At 41.0% G+C, this 12826-nt stretch overlaps 1 pseudogene; it reads left to right on the forward strand.

Annotated features, from left to right (window-relative positions):
• Positions 1 to 2285: 2285 nt before the first annotated feature.
• On the forward strand, positions 2286 to 4086 carry LOC136493540 (probable L-ascorbate peroxidase 3; annotated as a pseudogene).
• Positions 4087 to 12826: the final 8740 nt, after the last annotated feature.

Consider the following 12826-nt stretch of genomic DNA (forward strand, 5'->3'; position numbering starts at 1 on the left):
TGCCTCTAGACACTATAAAAGGGGCAGTGGTGCTCGGTGGAGTAGCGCACCATCTCATTCCATCACTCCAAGTGATGAGTAGTAGCTAGGCTAGCCCTATAGCTCTACTACTTAGAAGTAGAAGTTAGGGAGAGAGTGAGGGGAAGCTTGGAGAAGGGCCAGGCTTGTCGGCATCCTCTCCAGTTGTGCTTCGGCAGATGAAGCTCGTCTTCGAGTGAAGCCTGGCATCTTCTCTGTGGTAACTCTGCTCTTTTGCATTATTTAAGTTTTATTTATATTATTATGTTTACTGGTTTCACTGCTTGGTTAGAGTTCTCTAGTCTCATTTCATCGTGTACAGGATTAGAGTAGTGAGTCTATAGATTAAGCGTGGTGCTTAAGCTATAGCTTACCTATGTTTATGGCTAGGCCTCCGGATAGATTGTGGTTGGTGGCAGGTGGTGATAGCCCTGTCCATCCTTTGTATTCTACCACGATATGTCTACTTATTAAATCGTAGGACTCGTTGTAGACCTTACCTAGTTATCTCTCCTAGGTTGCTAGGCGGGCTGTGCTCCGAAGTAAACAACCGTGATATAGTATTCCTTAGTCTTGACTTAGTTTAGAGAAACCACATATATAGAATTTGTGAGAAAAACACTGTTCCGGATGAAAAAATAAGCGGATCAAGCCGGGTTTAAGGGCACGCGTATGGGGCCTGAGTAGATATATTATTTTAGCCTTATTCTATCCCTGGATAAACTTAGTTCTTAGTCTTGTTCACTTCGCGTTCCCCGTGGAAATACGATATGCTGGAATACTCCCAGGTGAAAGCTATATTTACATTCGTGCACTTGCAGATTTATCTGTTTGCCATATCTAATGTCAACAACGATCTTCTATACTATCCAAAACTAAATACCACTACAGTGCTTTTGAAGCGCCTTTTTCTTCTCCAACTGCAAAACTAGATATCACACTCCTGGACTCTGAGAATCATTCAAAATATCTCCTTGCTATGATTTGAAGTGGTTATGAAGATGTTTTTGTCCTTTTTAATTAAAAATATAAATACTTATAAACCACAAAAATGTCTCTAAGCTTATTATTTTTTTTGAGAAAAAACTAGAAATGTATTGGGATACAATGTATCCAAATAAAATATTTAGAGCTTTTGAAAATATATCTAGAAGCTTCTAAAATTTTTCCTCTAGGAAAATAGTAAAAATATCTATAAAATTTGCAAAACATATTAATTGATGTGCAAACATGTTTTGAAAACTTTGACAATAAAAATCTAACATAATGAGCACGAATGTGTTACACGTTAATGTGTGTAGCATCTATGCTGGTTGCATCTCATATTTTTGTTGTGAAAAGTTTTCAAACACGTTTAGTCATCGATTTGGAGATTTTTTTTAGTTTTTTTCTAGATATTTTTTTCCTATTTTTCAAGATCTAAGTGTAACTTTTGAAGCTTCTAGATATATTTTTATGAGCTCTATATATTTTATTCAGATTCATCATATTCCAATTTATCTTTATGATTTTTCTTGGAATTTTTAAAAGCTTAGAGACATTTTCTACGGTTTAGAAATCTTATTAAGTATTTTTGAGATTTTATATTAACTGAAAAGGTTAAAAGCGTTTAAAACCACTTCCAACCAGGGGGCACTAAGGTAATTTCAATGGTTTTGAATGTTCAAGGTGCGATGTTAGGTTTTAGAATTTAACGAGAAAATTCAGATTACAGCATGTAAAATAGACTTTTCCTTTTCTGAAATATCTAGAAAGCATTCCACAGTTGAGATGGGAAATCCTTAAATCCTTACCAAAATGTTTGCCGTGTCCGCCATTCAAAGCGCTACCATATTGTTGAAAATTGCTTGGGAAAACAAAACAAGGCTGCGTCGAGAATTTAGGACTGGTTTGGCTTTGCTCCGCATGGCTCCGGCTCCGCCTGTCCATGTCCGGTGCATCACTGTGCGGACCTGTAGCAGCTTGTGCAGCAGCTCCGGCTCCGGCAGATTTGCACTGAGAACAGTGAAGAGCCGGAGGAGCCAGGGATCGGCGGCTCCTCCACAGTTCCCGGAGCCGATCCGCCGGATTTTTTTTTTTTATTTCGAGGATAGTAGCTCTAGAGGGTTCCGTAATTGTGGAAGTTCCGACATCACGAAACGTCACCCGAACATCCATGTTTCGTCGGAATTTCCAGTTTTCTGATCATTTCAGCAATGGTGCAAGTTTCACTATAACGGCCTGCTTCACTTCCTCTGCTTCCACAGAGCAACCAGTTCTCAGCAGCAATGTGTGCACCCGTGGTGGACGCCGAGTGCATGGCCGAGATTGAGAGGGCGCGGCCATCTCCAGCAAGAACTGCGCGCCCATCATGCTCCGCCTCGCGTACGTCCTCCTCATGGCAACGATGTGTGGCGTGGTCTAATTTGCCTGTAACATATTCTGTAACAATGGCTTCTTTTCGACGTTGCAGATGGCATGACGCCGGCACTTACGACGCCAAGACCAACACTGGAGGCCCCAACGGCTCCATAAGGTTCCCACAGGAGTACAGCCACTCTTCGAATGCAGTATGTCCATGGACTATTGCCCAATTGATACATACCATAGCATTGGTTAATTGTGTTGTGTTTCATCAACCAGCTCGCCGGAGTCGTCGCCGTCGAAGTTACTGGTGGACCAACCATTGATTTCGTTCCTGGCAGAAAGGTGATAGTACTGTACAAGTGGCAACCGCAACGCACCTTCGATGTTTTTGGACGGACGTCCCAAATTCAGCTCTTCTGCATTACTGAACAACTTTCAATTCTACTTGCTCTTGTTATCTGTCACAAGGTGCTTCGCATCTTAGAGAAGTGTTCTACCGGATGGGTTTATCTGACAAGGACACTGTGGCACTCTCCGGCGGCCATATTCTGGTTGGTACACAAGAACATCTTTTCTTGTTCATGCATTATGGCAACTAGCAAGCATATTTTTTTAGTAGAGAAGGGTTAACAAATATGAACATGATCTCAATTACATTAACGTGGTTTGGTTCCTTTTTAATCCAAAATTTTGCACCACACAATGCAAATTTCAGGGGAGAGCACATCCAGAAAGGACAGGATTTGATGGCCCATAGACTAAGGAACCTCTGAAATTTGACAACTCTTATTTCGTGTAAGCCTTAAGCTGACTAGTTCAAAAACCTGACACACAATTATTGTCTTTATTTTTCTCAGATTAATATGGTTAGTAATGTCACACCTGTGTATATCACTTCACATCCGATGATGCAGTGAGCTTCTGAAAGGACTCTGAAGGGCTCTTGAAACTCCCGACTGACAAGGTTCTTGTGGAAGATCCTGAATTCCGTCAGTATGTCGAACTATATGCCAAGGTACACAGCTATTCAGTTACCTTCTTCCACTCGTGATCGAACGGCTCCTGAAACCCTATAATAGTTGATATTAATCCTTGTTTCTTCACTATTCATTTTCCCAACCTTGTTCGCAGGATGAAGAAGCTTTCTTTAGGGACTACGCAGAGTCACACAAGAAACTCTGAGAGCTAGGCTTCACACCGCCTCGCTCTTCTTTCACGTGCAAATCCGGAAATAAACAAAAGTCCTTGCTGGTGCAAGCTGCAGCTGGGGTCGCAGTTGCTGCTGCAGTTGTCGCATGGGCGTACCTGTGCGAATCCAACAAGTTCATCTAACTTATCCTCACTGTTAGTACAGCAGTGGCGGAGGGTTGAAACTGGAGGAGTCAAATATTTCAGTGCTGTGCACTTGTATTTGCATCTGTTTGCTACTTATTGATGATACCAAGCATGTTATGTGTTATGAACAGGTCAAAGAATGAAATAAAGATGAACCTAAAAATAAGAGAGAAAAAAACGAAAATAGTATGATTGTTTGCTCTGAGTTGGTGCCCAGGTTTACTTGTTTGACTTGCTTGTGTAAGTTGTCTTTGCATCTAAAGGTGATCTTAACTAGTTGTTGAATGTGGACAGAACCATAAACAAATTTAGTTTAAAAATTAACCAGTAAAGATAAGGTAATTTTGGCAATTTTTAAACAAGAAATTCAATTTCTTAGACATCGAGTCTGAGATCATCCATGTTCTACACTTGAAGTATGATTAGGGACCAATACAGTTAGAGCAAACATAACTCTGCTGAAGATGATCGAGTGGTACAGAAAGTAAAGATGGTTCTCAACGAAGGTGAGATTGTGACAAAAATGAACTTGGAAGACCCAAAAACTGTCTCATTAATTTCATCCTCCAAAAGAGGAGCCTCTGGAAGCTCATTTCCTCCAGACTACTTTACCTGGAAGCTCTTTATGGAATTCTCCATCATTGGTGCCTAGCAAATTTGGAAACAAAAGGAACAACTTCATCTTCGACCGTGGACACCCATCCCTTTACTCTTGGAGGCAAAACTTATTTGAGGAAGATAGTCTACTAAGCCCATAGATTTGGTGGTTTAAAAGGACCAGCTTTCCTTTCATTGTTGAGCCTCTTTGGTCATTCGAGTTCCCCATATCGCCCTTCTCGGTCTCTGTACAGTTTTCCTGTTGTCTAGTTTGTTTTCCCCTCTTAGTTTGTACAGTTGTTTCGTTGTTTCTTACGTTTAATAAAATTCTTACAGTGGAGGCCTACCCTGCTGTATTTACGGTAAAAAAAAACTACTTTACCTCCCTTATCTCAGAAATTATCTTCTTGGTTTACTCCAAATCTCTCATATCCAAAAAGATTTTTTTGAAGAAACCATAAACTAATTATAGCATCGGCCCTCAAGCACTGAACCCTCTTCTTTCTATTTCTTTGATTACCAACTACCTGAAAATAAGGAGTATAACTGTCCCATTCTTCAATAGTTTTATCCCTAGTTTCCAGCTTAGCCATGATCTCCCATCTGCCATATGATAAGCTTTACCATGATATCCAGCATTCTCTTCTTCTCACCCTCACTCCACCGGAAGGTTTCTTCAAAAACATCGAGAATCTGGAACTCTTTGGTTCTGCTTAGCTTTTCTGATTTCAGATTCACATTCAAGGTTCAACTCTTAGCTTTCTTCCTTAACAACCTAGCTTTAAATTACCAAATATCTAAAGGATCAGAGAAGTCATAAGTAGTATTATATACTGTTTTAACCAGTTCATGGAGATTCCCCCTTTACAGCCATCACATATCAAACCTAAAAATGAGTAAATGACAGGTTTTCTCTCTACCTCCAACCCAAAATTCTGGATAAGAGATACATGATCACTCCTGCTCTAGACACAGCCGTGACACTATACCTAAAGGGAAGTCCAACCAATATAACCTGTGACCACGTAAAACAAAGATTTACCATGAACTGAATTGCAAGGAACTGTCGTGGCTCTGTCTCACAAATTTCTCAATGTTTGGATTGTTCACCTTCCATTTCTCTTCACTTCCTTGGCTATCACCTGAAAAATCCAAGTTGTATCAAATCCAAGAATCACAAATATACTAGAATACAACTTAAGGATAACCTCTCTTCTAATTGTTAGAGTCACACGTACCAACTCGTGATATGTTGACCTAGGAACAATTAGGAATTTCTCAATGTTGCGGAAGCAAAGGTAGAAGCACTCAAAAGAAATGCAGCTCACAATCTAACAAGTCGAATAAACCAAGCTTTCAAAAAGATTGCTGCACAAAAAGCAAATGTCCTTAACCTCGCAACCGTGATTATTACTCTAAGCAAAATGAAGTAATTTATTGCTTCAATGATGAGCTAATGATTACTTGAAGTAGTAATTCACTGTTACAAGAAAAAGACATTCGCCCAAACAAGAACCATGCTGAACACATCTGAACAAAATAGATCAGTCTTGAAACTCGTAGCAGCAGCGCATAACTGAAGAGCATCTGCTCCCAACAGAGTGCCATGTTCGCTTGGCTTATAATCCGTATTTTTCAACAAATAAATAATATTTTTTTTCACAACAAATCAGTCAACAGTACTTTTAATCAAGACTTATCAGTGAAACAAACAGGATAAAAGCTGCTGCTGTGACTGATGACTGCTGCACTGCTCTAAAACCAGGAATGCGACTTGATGCTGCAGAACGCAGAAAAGCGGAAGATCACAGAGAAAGACAAGCCGTGGGACTAGATCAACAGTGATGCCTGATGGTCCGACGGTGTAAGAAATTCAGCACCGGACAGCAGCAGGAACATATTAAAAATACGAGCATCGGACGAGAGCAACAGTAGAAACGCACCGTCCGATGGGTAGCAGAGAGGGAGCTTCGGACCAAACCTTGCGCAAAAGAGATAAACAGCAGGCACAGCTTGCAGAAGGATCCACGAGACAAAACAGAAACTAGATTCAAATCCAACCAAGACGAGATTTTGGACACGGCTTCACGTGATAATCCGGCATCCATCTCAACCAGATACCACACCCAGCGATCAAGGTTGAGATTAAATTCAGATAAAACGAGACACCCAAGAAAGGGGGAATTTTGAAAAAAAATATCATTGAATCGAGGTGCCCGTGAAGGGATTCAATAAATTGGTGCTTGCGATATCTCTTCACATGTCCTAGCACCGATTTCCCTAAAAAATCCGCACCAAAATCGCAGCCAAAAGTGAATCACGATTTTCCCAAAAAATTCCTCCGAAAATCTAGAAAAAAGAAAAACGAGAAGGGAACTAGATGAACTCGAAATTCAGAAGAATGATTGTTATACCCAAATTTAATGACAAATCTGGATATAAATCATACGTATGTCTAGAAAGTCAAATCACACATATAGAGACAAATTACAATAGCGTGCCCTGCTCCCTTCGTTTTCACCCTGAACCATAGAGCCCAGCCAATACGGCCTGCTAGGCCTTTTCGGGCGGCGTGCGAAGGACGTGGCCGGCATGCTGCTGCTGCTCGCCCGCATGACTGTGCTGCATGACGTCGGAGCTCCCAGACCGATGTGCTGCTGCTTGCCCACATGGCCATGTGCTCCGCCGGCCACGTGCGCTCGGCGTCAAACGCCGGCCGAGCCATGCACGGTGTGCTATGCTCTTTGAACTATGATGTTATGATGACGGCATATACTCTTCTTTTTAGAAAACTAAAAGATAAATACCTTGAAAATATAAGTTACGTATTTCAACCAGCAGGCATCCTGAGCCATGCATCCTTGATCTGTGGCCGAGATGAAAGGAAGAGTGAGGCGCATAATCTGTATATGTTATTACCAATTTGAAATTTATTAATTATTTATTTGCAGTCTTCAATTATCAAAAATTCACATTTTAGTTCAAAGTATATTTATGATATTTATGATTTTCTTATTTGACAACCTGTCTATTTATTTTTTTTCTCTATTTAGCACCATGGACTTTTGCTACAATCAAGGATATTTATGTCATTTTGCTAGCCACTTGACACTGTTACTGGTCTAAATGGATGGTAGTGTCATTTACGAAAGAAAATTTCAATTCGATGTTAGATAAGAAAGTTCAAATTTTCTAGTGCCAAATATAAAAGACTTTTTAGTGCCAAATACATAATTAAAAAAAAAAACCGATCCCATCCTCCCCCTCTCGGTCTCTCACGAGCCGCCGCCCCCGCCCTCGTCGTCCCTTCCTCTCCCTCTCCCTCTCCCTCTCCCTCTCTCTCGATGCGGTGCCGTGCTGGCCCCCTTCTCCGTCTCTGCTTTCACCTTCCCCTCTCTCTCGATGCCGCGGCACGCCGATCGGCGAACGGCGCTCCCTCCGTCCCCATGCGGCGGCGCCCCGGCACTGTGCCGCCGGCCCACCCCGCTTTCCTTCTCCCGTCGTCCTCCTCTCCCCAGCGCCGACGCCGTCCTCAACGCCGCTGCTTCGCTTCTCCTCAAGTCTAATGTTCATGAACCCTAATCGACGACTCCATTCCCAGTTAACCACATTTAGCTGTTGGTTGAATCCTAATCGACGATTTCATTCCCAGGTAACCACATCGATCTGGGATTTAACTGGGATTTATCTGTTGGTTCAATCTTAGTCGACAACTTCATTCCCAGGTAATCACATCGATCCATGATAGCTGTTGGTTGAATCCTGATCGATGATTTCATTCCCAGGTAACCACATCAATCTGGGATTTATCTGTTGGTTCAGTCCTACTCGACAACTTCATTCCCAGGTAATCACATCGATCCATGATTTATCTGTTTGTTGGGTGTTTTTTTATGTTTTGCCTTAACTCCTGCTTCATATGGAGTTCAGATTTGGGTCGATATTGCAAAGAAGGGCTCCTCTACGATTTGGTTACGTTTACTGTGCTATTTAGCCAGCCCAACTTTACTCTTGTTTGTGCAGGCCACACGTTTATTTTGTCTTTGCTAAAGTACAGTGTCACTTATATGTTGTTATTTGTTCTTTGTTTACTCTTACTCCTTTACTATATGGCTTTCGTGTTGGTGTTCCATTCATATTTTTCGGATTTTTGGTATAAAATTGATAATCAAATATTTTAGTTACTAAATTTTTTTTTGGGCAACATTCAGAGACCACAATATTAGTAAAAACAAAGGCAACGGGTGTGCTATTACTATAAAATAATGGGGGGTCCTGTTAGTATAAAATAATTTTTTGCATTATGCATTGGTGCTTTAAGGTATACTTAAACAGTAAGATAATATAACGACATAATTTCTTTCGGATTAGTTAAAGATAGCGTGAGATTCTAGAGAATTTCTTTTCTTTATAATGGTTCGTACATTGAATGCTACCTATTTTTATTGACCACCTATGTCCAAACACTCTACTACTGCGGCTTCGTTCTTGGGTGCCTCTTAATTCATAAGGACACCCTTATATATAGTGTTCCTTTACTTTATGGTTCTGCCTACAAGGCACAAATATCTTGGGCTACATAGATTCTGCATTGTGCCTTTCTAATTTATCTAGGTGAACATATATTCTGTTGCCTTTATTTTATGATGCTAGCTACATACCTAAAATTTATATGAATTCATCTATTGCATACTAAATTTTTTCTTTCAGATCTTAAGTGTGTTGCTCAGGCAAGTTTACTTTTTTTGGCCGCTCTTTTTTTGTGCAGCCTTACTCTATCACTCTTGCCTTGTGTCATCATTTGCTTCGCTTTCTTCGATTTACATGCTGCGCTGAGTTGCGTCCACAGCATGCCGAGTTGTGATGTCCGTGTTCAGCGTGCTGTCACCATCCTCGTCCTCTGACATGCAAACTGCAATACATAACACACTATTCTTTAGCATGGAATTCCAAAACTGAATTCGATCCAATCCTCTTACATGCTATATGTTGGATCCACATGAAATTCCAAAACTGAATGTTACTCTCTTCAGTCATAAGACAACTATGACCTTTTATGCCTTTACCAGCAACCTGTTGGCCACTATTCTTTACCATGGAATTTCAAAATTGAATTTGATCCAATCCTCTTACATGCTATATGTTGGATCCACATGGAATTCCAAAACTGAATGTTGCTCTCTTCAGTCATAAGACAACTATAGCCTTTTATGCCTTTACTAGCAACATGTTGGCCTCTTGCAGGAGTATCTAAATTTGGCTAGGTTTTTTCCCCTGTGTGCACACCGCTGAACTTGATATGAACACTGATATAGAAGCTTTGTTAGAACCTAATGATATTGCTAAACTCTTGCAGATAAATCAGCTTGCATGAAGCCACTGTCCACCTTTTGCCCTGACAGAAGAAAGAGCATAACCCTTCTTTTCCTTTGCTTTTGGGGTTCTCCTCCTACACCTAACGTCACCAATTACCCAACGCCTTTTTCTTGAAATTTATTACAGTTTCCTATAGGCAGTGCCCTTTCATGCTACTTTTTTGTTTCCTATGTGCCGTACCTTTCACCTATATTCTTGATTCGTTTCAACTCGATATGCAAGGTTAGGGTTTAGGTGGTGTACTGCCATTAGTTGTTTTAGATAGCTACTAGACACCATGAGGACCGAGTGTTTTTGTCTTCTCCGTATGTTGGTTTTCTCATTTGTAATGACAGTACTGATACTTTTGTGCGCTTAAACTTCATCCTTGCATATCGAGTTGAAATGAATCAAAAATAGCAGTACATATGCAGGTACTCATACATAGCGCAATTTTTTTTCGTATGCACAGGTACAGGTGTACATTGCATTCGTTCTATGTGCAACCTGATCGTTTCTGCTTGACAACGAGTTCAACTATTGTGCCGTTCACATCGCTTAATACTGGTGAGTTGTCAAAAGATCAGGAACAATAAGAGGCGTTATGTTCTTTTTACAGATTTCAATTCATCGATTGGAGCTGCTTATTCGCGTACCATCTATGCTCTTTTCAAGGCGAACTGTTGTCTATACTTATAAGCACAAACTTATGATAAATTTGTCGGGTTCACTAATTGTGATTTTCTGGTCTCAGCTCTTATTATTATATTATTATTGCCTTCATACACCCTAAACCCTGCTGACAACCCCCTCTTGTGTTTAGTTACACCCAAGCAAGTACCATAAAAGAGGTCAATAAAAAAGTGAGTCTCCACTGGATAGACATGCAAAGAGATTGTGTCTGAAATGTTTCTTGTTTTTGTTGTGATAGTACAACACCACCTACACTGTGCACATTATGCGAACCCATTGTAGACTCCCTTAATGGATTTACCATAGTCACAGGACAGTTGACAATGTATACTTGACAGTGAGATAATAATAGGCCACGTAGTCAGAAATTGCGAGGTCAACTCTTCTTCAGTGCTTACTATTTCAGCGTGCTTGGGCAGATGCCCGTACCAGACTTCTCATTCTTCTGTACATCTAATGGCATCTATAGCTGGATTAGTGCCTTAAAATTAAGCTAATTTATGTGATTTTACATGGTGGTGTCTGCATTATTGATGTTTGGATCAGTTTTTGAAGAATCAGGGATCTTCAACATTCATACTATTAATTGAGCCTTATCGAATTGCAAGAACTAATGTGGGGTTGCTATCTGGCTACGCCAAAGAGAAGAGACAGCATAGCGTGCGGGCATCATTCTTGGACAATAAAGTAATCAACAGGTAACATTTTGTATGCTCATTGTATAACAAAAAGAAACTAGATAGACTGCTTATGCCTTTCTATTGCAACTATTACTGTTTATTTTTTAGGGGACAGTGATGCTAGTCTCCTCCATAAATAACAATTGTGTACCTCCTTCACTTAGGATTCTGAAACACTTGCTAAATTTTGTATATATGTATCAGCTAGCTTCCGATTAGGCACATTAATAGCAGCTACCAGAGACATGTACATCCTATCAGATTTATTTCTAATTCTTAGGATCAAGTCATTTACAGCTATAAAATGAATAGAGTGTGAAAGCACTTTGAAATATGAATGCACCTGTATAGATTGTGCCCGCATAATTTGACTAAGTGTAGGTCAAAATATACAAAGTTCGAATTTTCCAGCAACATACATACCCTACATAATTTGAGAGGAACTAATTTGTATAGACATATGATAAAATGTGTTATTATCCTCTATGATTTTATTAGATCTATGGTACCATTCCTATTTTTGGGTAGATCAATGAAGGACCTACACTATTTTAGATTAGCCAACCCGCTGATCGCAGCTTACTAACAGGACCTACTAATTGCCTTTCCTGTAGGTCCACGAGGGAGGCCACGAGGGTCTCCATCTTGGCAGCCACGGAGAGCCGCAGGTCACAGCCAGCAGCTGCATGCCTGCATCGCCCTATGTTCCTTTTCTTTCCTAATAAACACAGCTGATAGACAAGGATTCCCAGGAAAAGAGACATTAGTAGTGTAAAAATTCTCCTGTATTCTAATTATATATATCAGTAGTGTATGCAACATGTGTATCCTACCTCTATAAACCTAAAGATACTTGCATGCGCTCGCGCGCAGGGTGCGCGGCTTGTACTAGTTTATATAACATGAATGTGTTATTTAATCCATTTAATCATTCACTACAAAGAACATAAAATATGTGAGCAACTAATCAGATTTAATATATGTGTTATGTCTAAACATGATTATAATTCAGAAGTACATTAATATTAAAAGTCATTCATATGATTAATGTTTGTATATAAGACACCGGAGCATTTAAAACCTACGTGGCTTTTAATTAAAAACAAGATTACACAAAGCATTAATCAAGTTAATATTTAACTTAATAAAATCACAATTGAACAACATGATGAACATCGTTACTACTGTATAGAGCACGATGATACAAAACTAACGAATGATCAACAGATTTAACGAAGCAGTGGCAGAACTGTAAATTGCATCATCTTCTACCTCGGGCTGTAGCAGATCGTAGCAATGACCATAGGGGCTGCTGCTGTTCGTGTGGAGGGGAGGGACTCCAGCCGGGGCTCTGTCAGCCGGGCCAGCTGGCGGCGCGGGGCCGAGACGGAGGTCCACGCGGCCTGCAGCAACGTGGCCGCCGGCCATCAGGCAGTGGCGCCTGTTCGACCACGCCCAGGCGTGCAGCCCGGGGAGGGGGCACAGCGTGCGGCTGGGGCACAGTGGGGTGGCCATGGGCTTGACCGGGCAGCGCCGCGGAGTGCGTCGCACACGCGGAGGGAGGCGACCCGGCTGCTCCCCGTCATGGCTGGAAACGAAGAACACATGAGCATCCATGGAGGAGCACGTCGGAAAACACCACCGGAAACAAATAAACAAAAGAAACGATCAAACAGTGATGGAGTCGCGCCACTAGTATACCACGACGCAGAGGACGAAGAGGGCCACCTCGTGGTAAAAGCTCGACGAAGAATTCGCCGGAAACCTATCTGTGCAGAACTTCGACGTAAATGTATAGAGAT

Source organism: Miscanthus floridulus, chromosome 11, assembly GCF_019320115.1.
Source record: "Miscanthus floridulus cultivar M001 chromosome 11, ASM1932011v1, whole genome shotgun sequence".
In the NCBI taxonomy this organism is placed as follows: Eukaryota; Viridiplantae; Streptophyta; class Magnoliopsida; order Poales; family Poaceae; genus Miscanthus; species Miscanthus floridulus.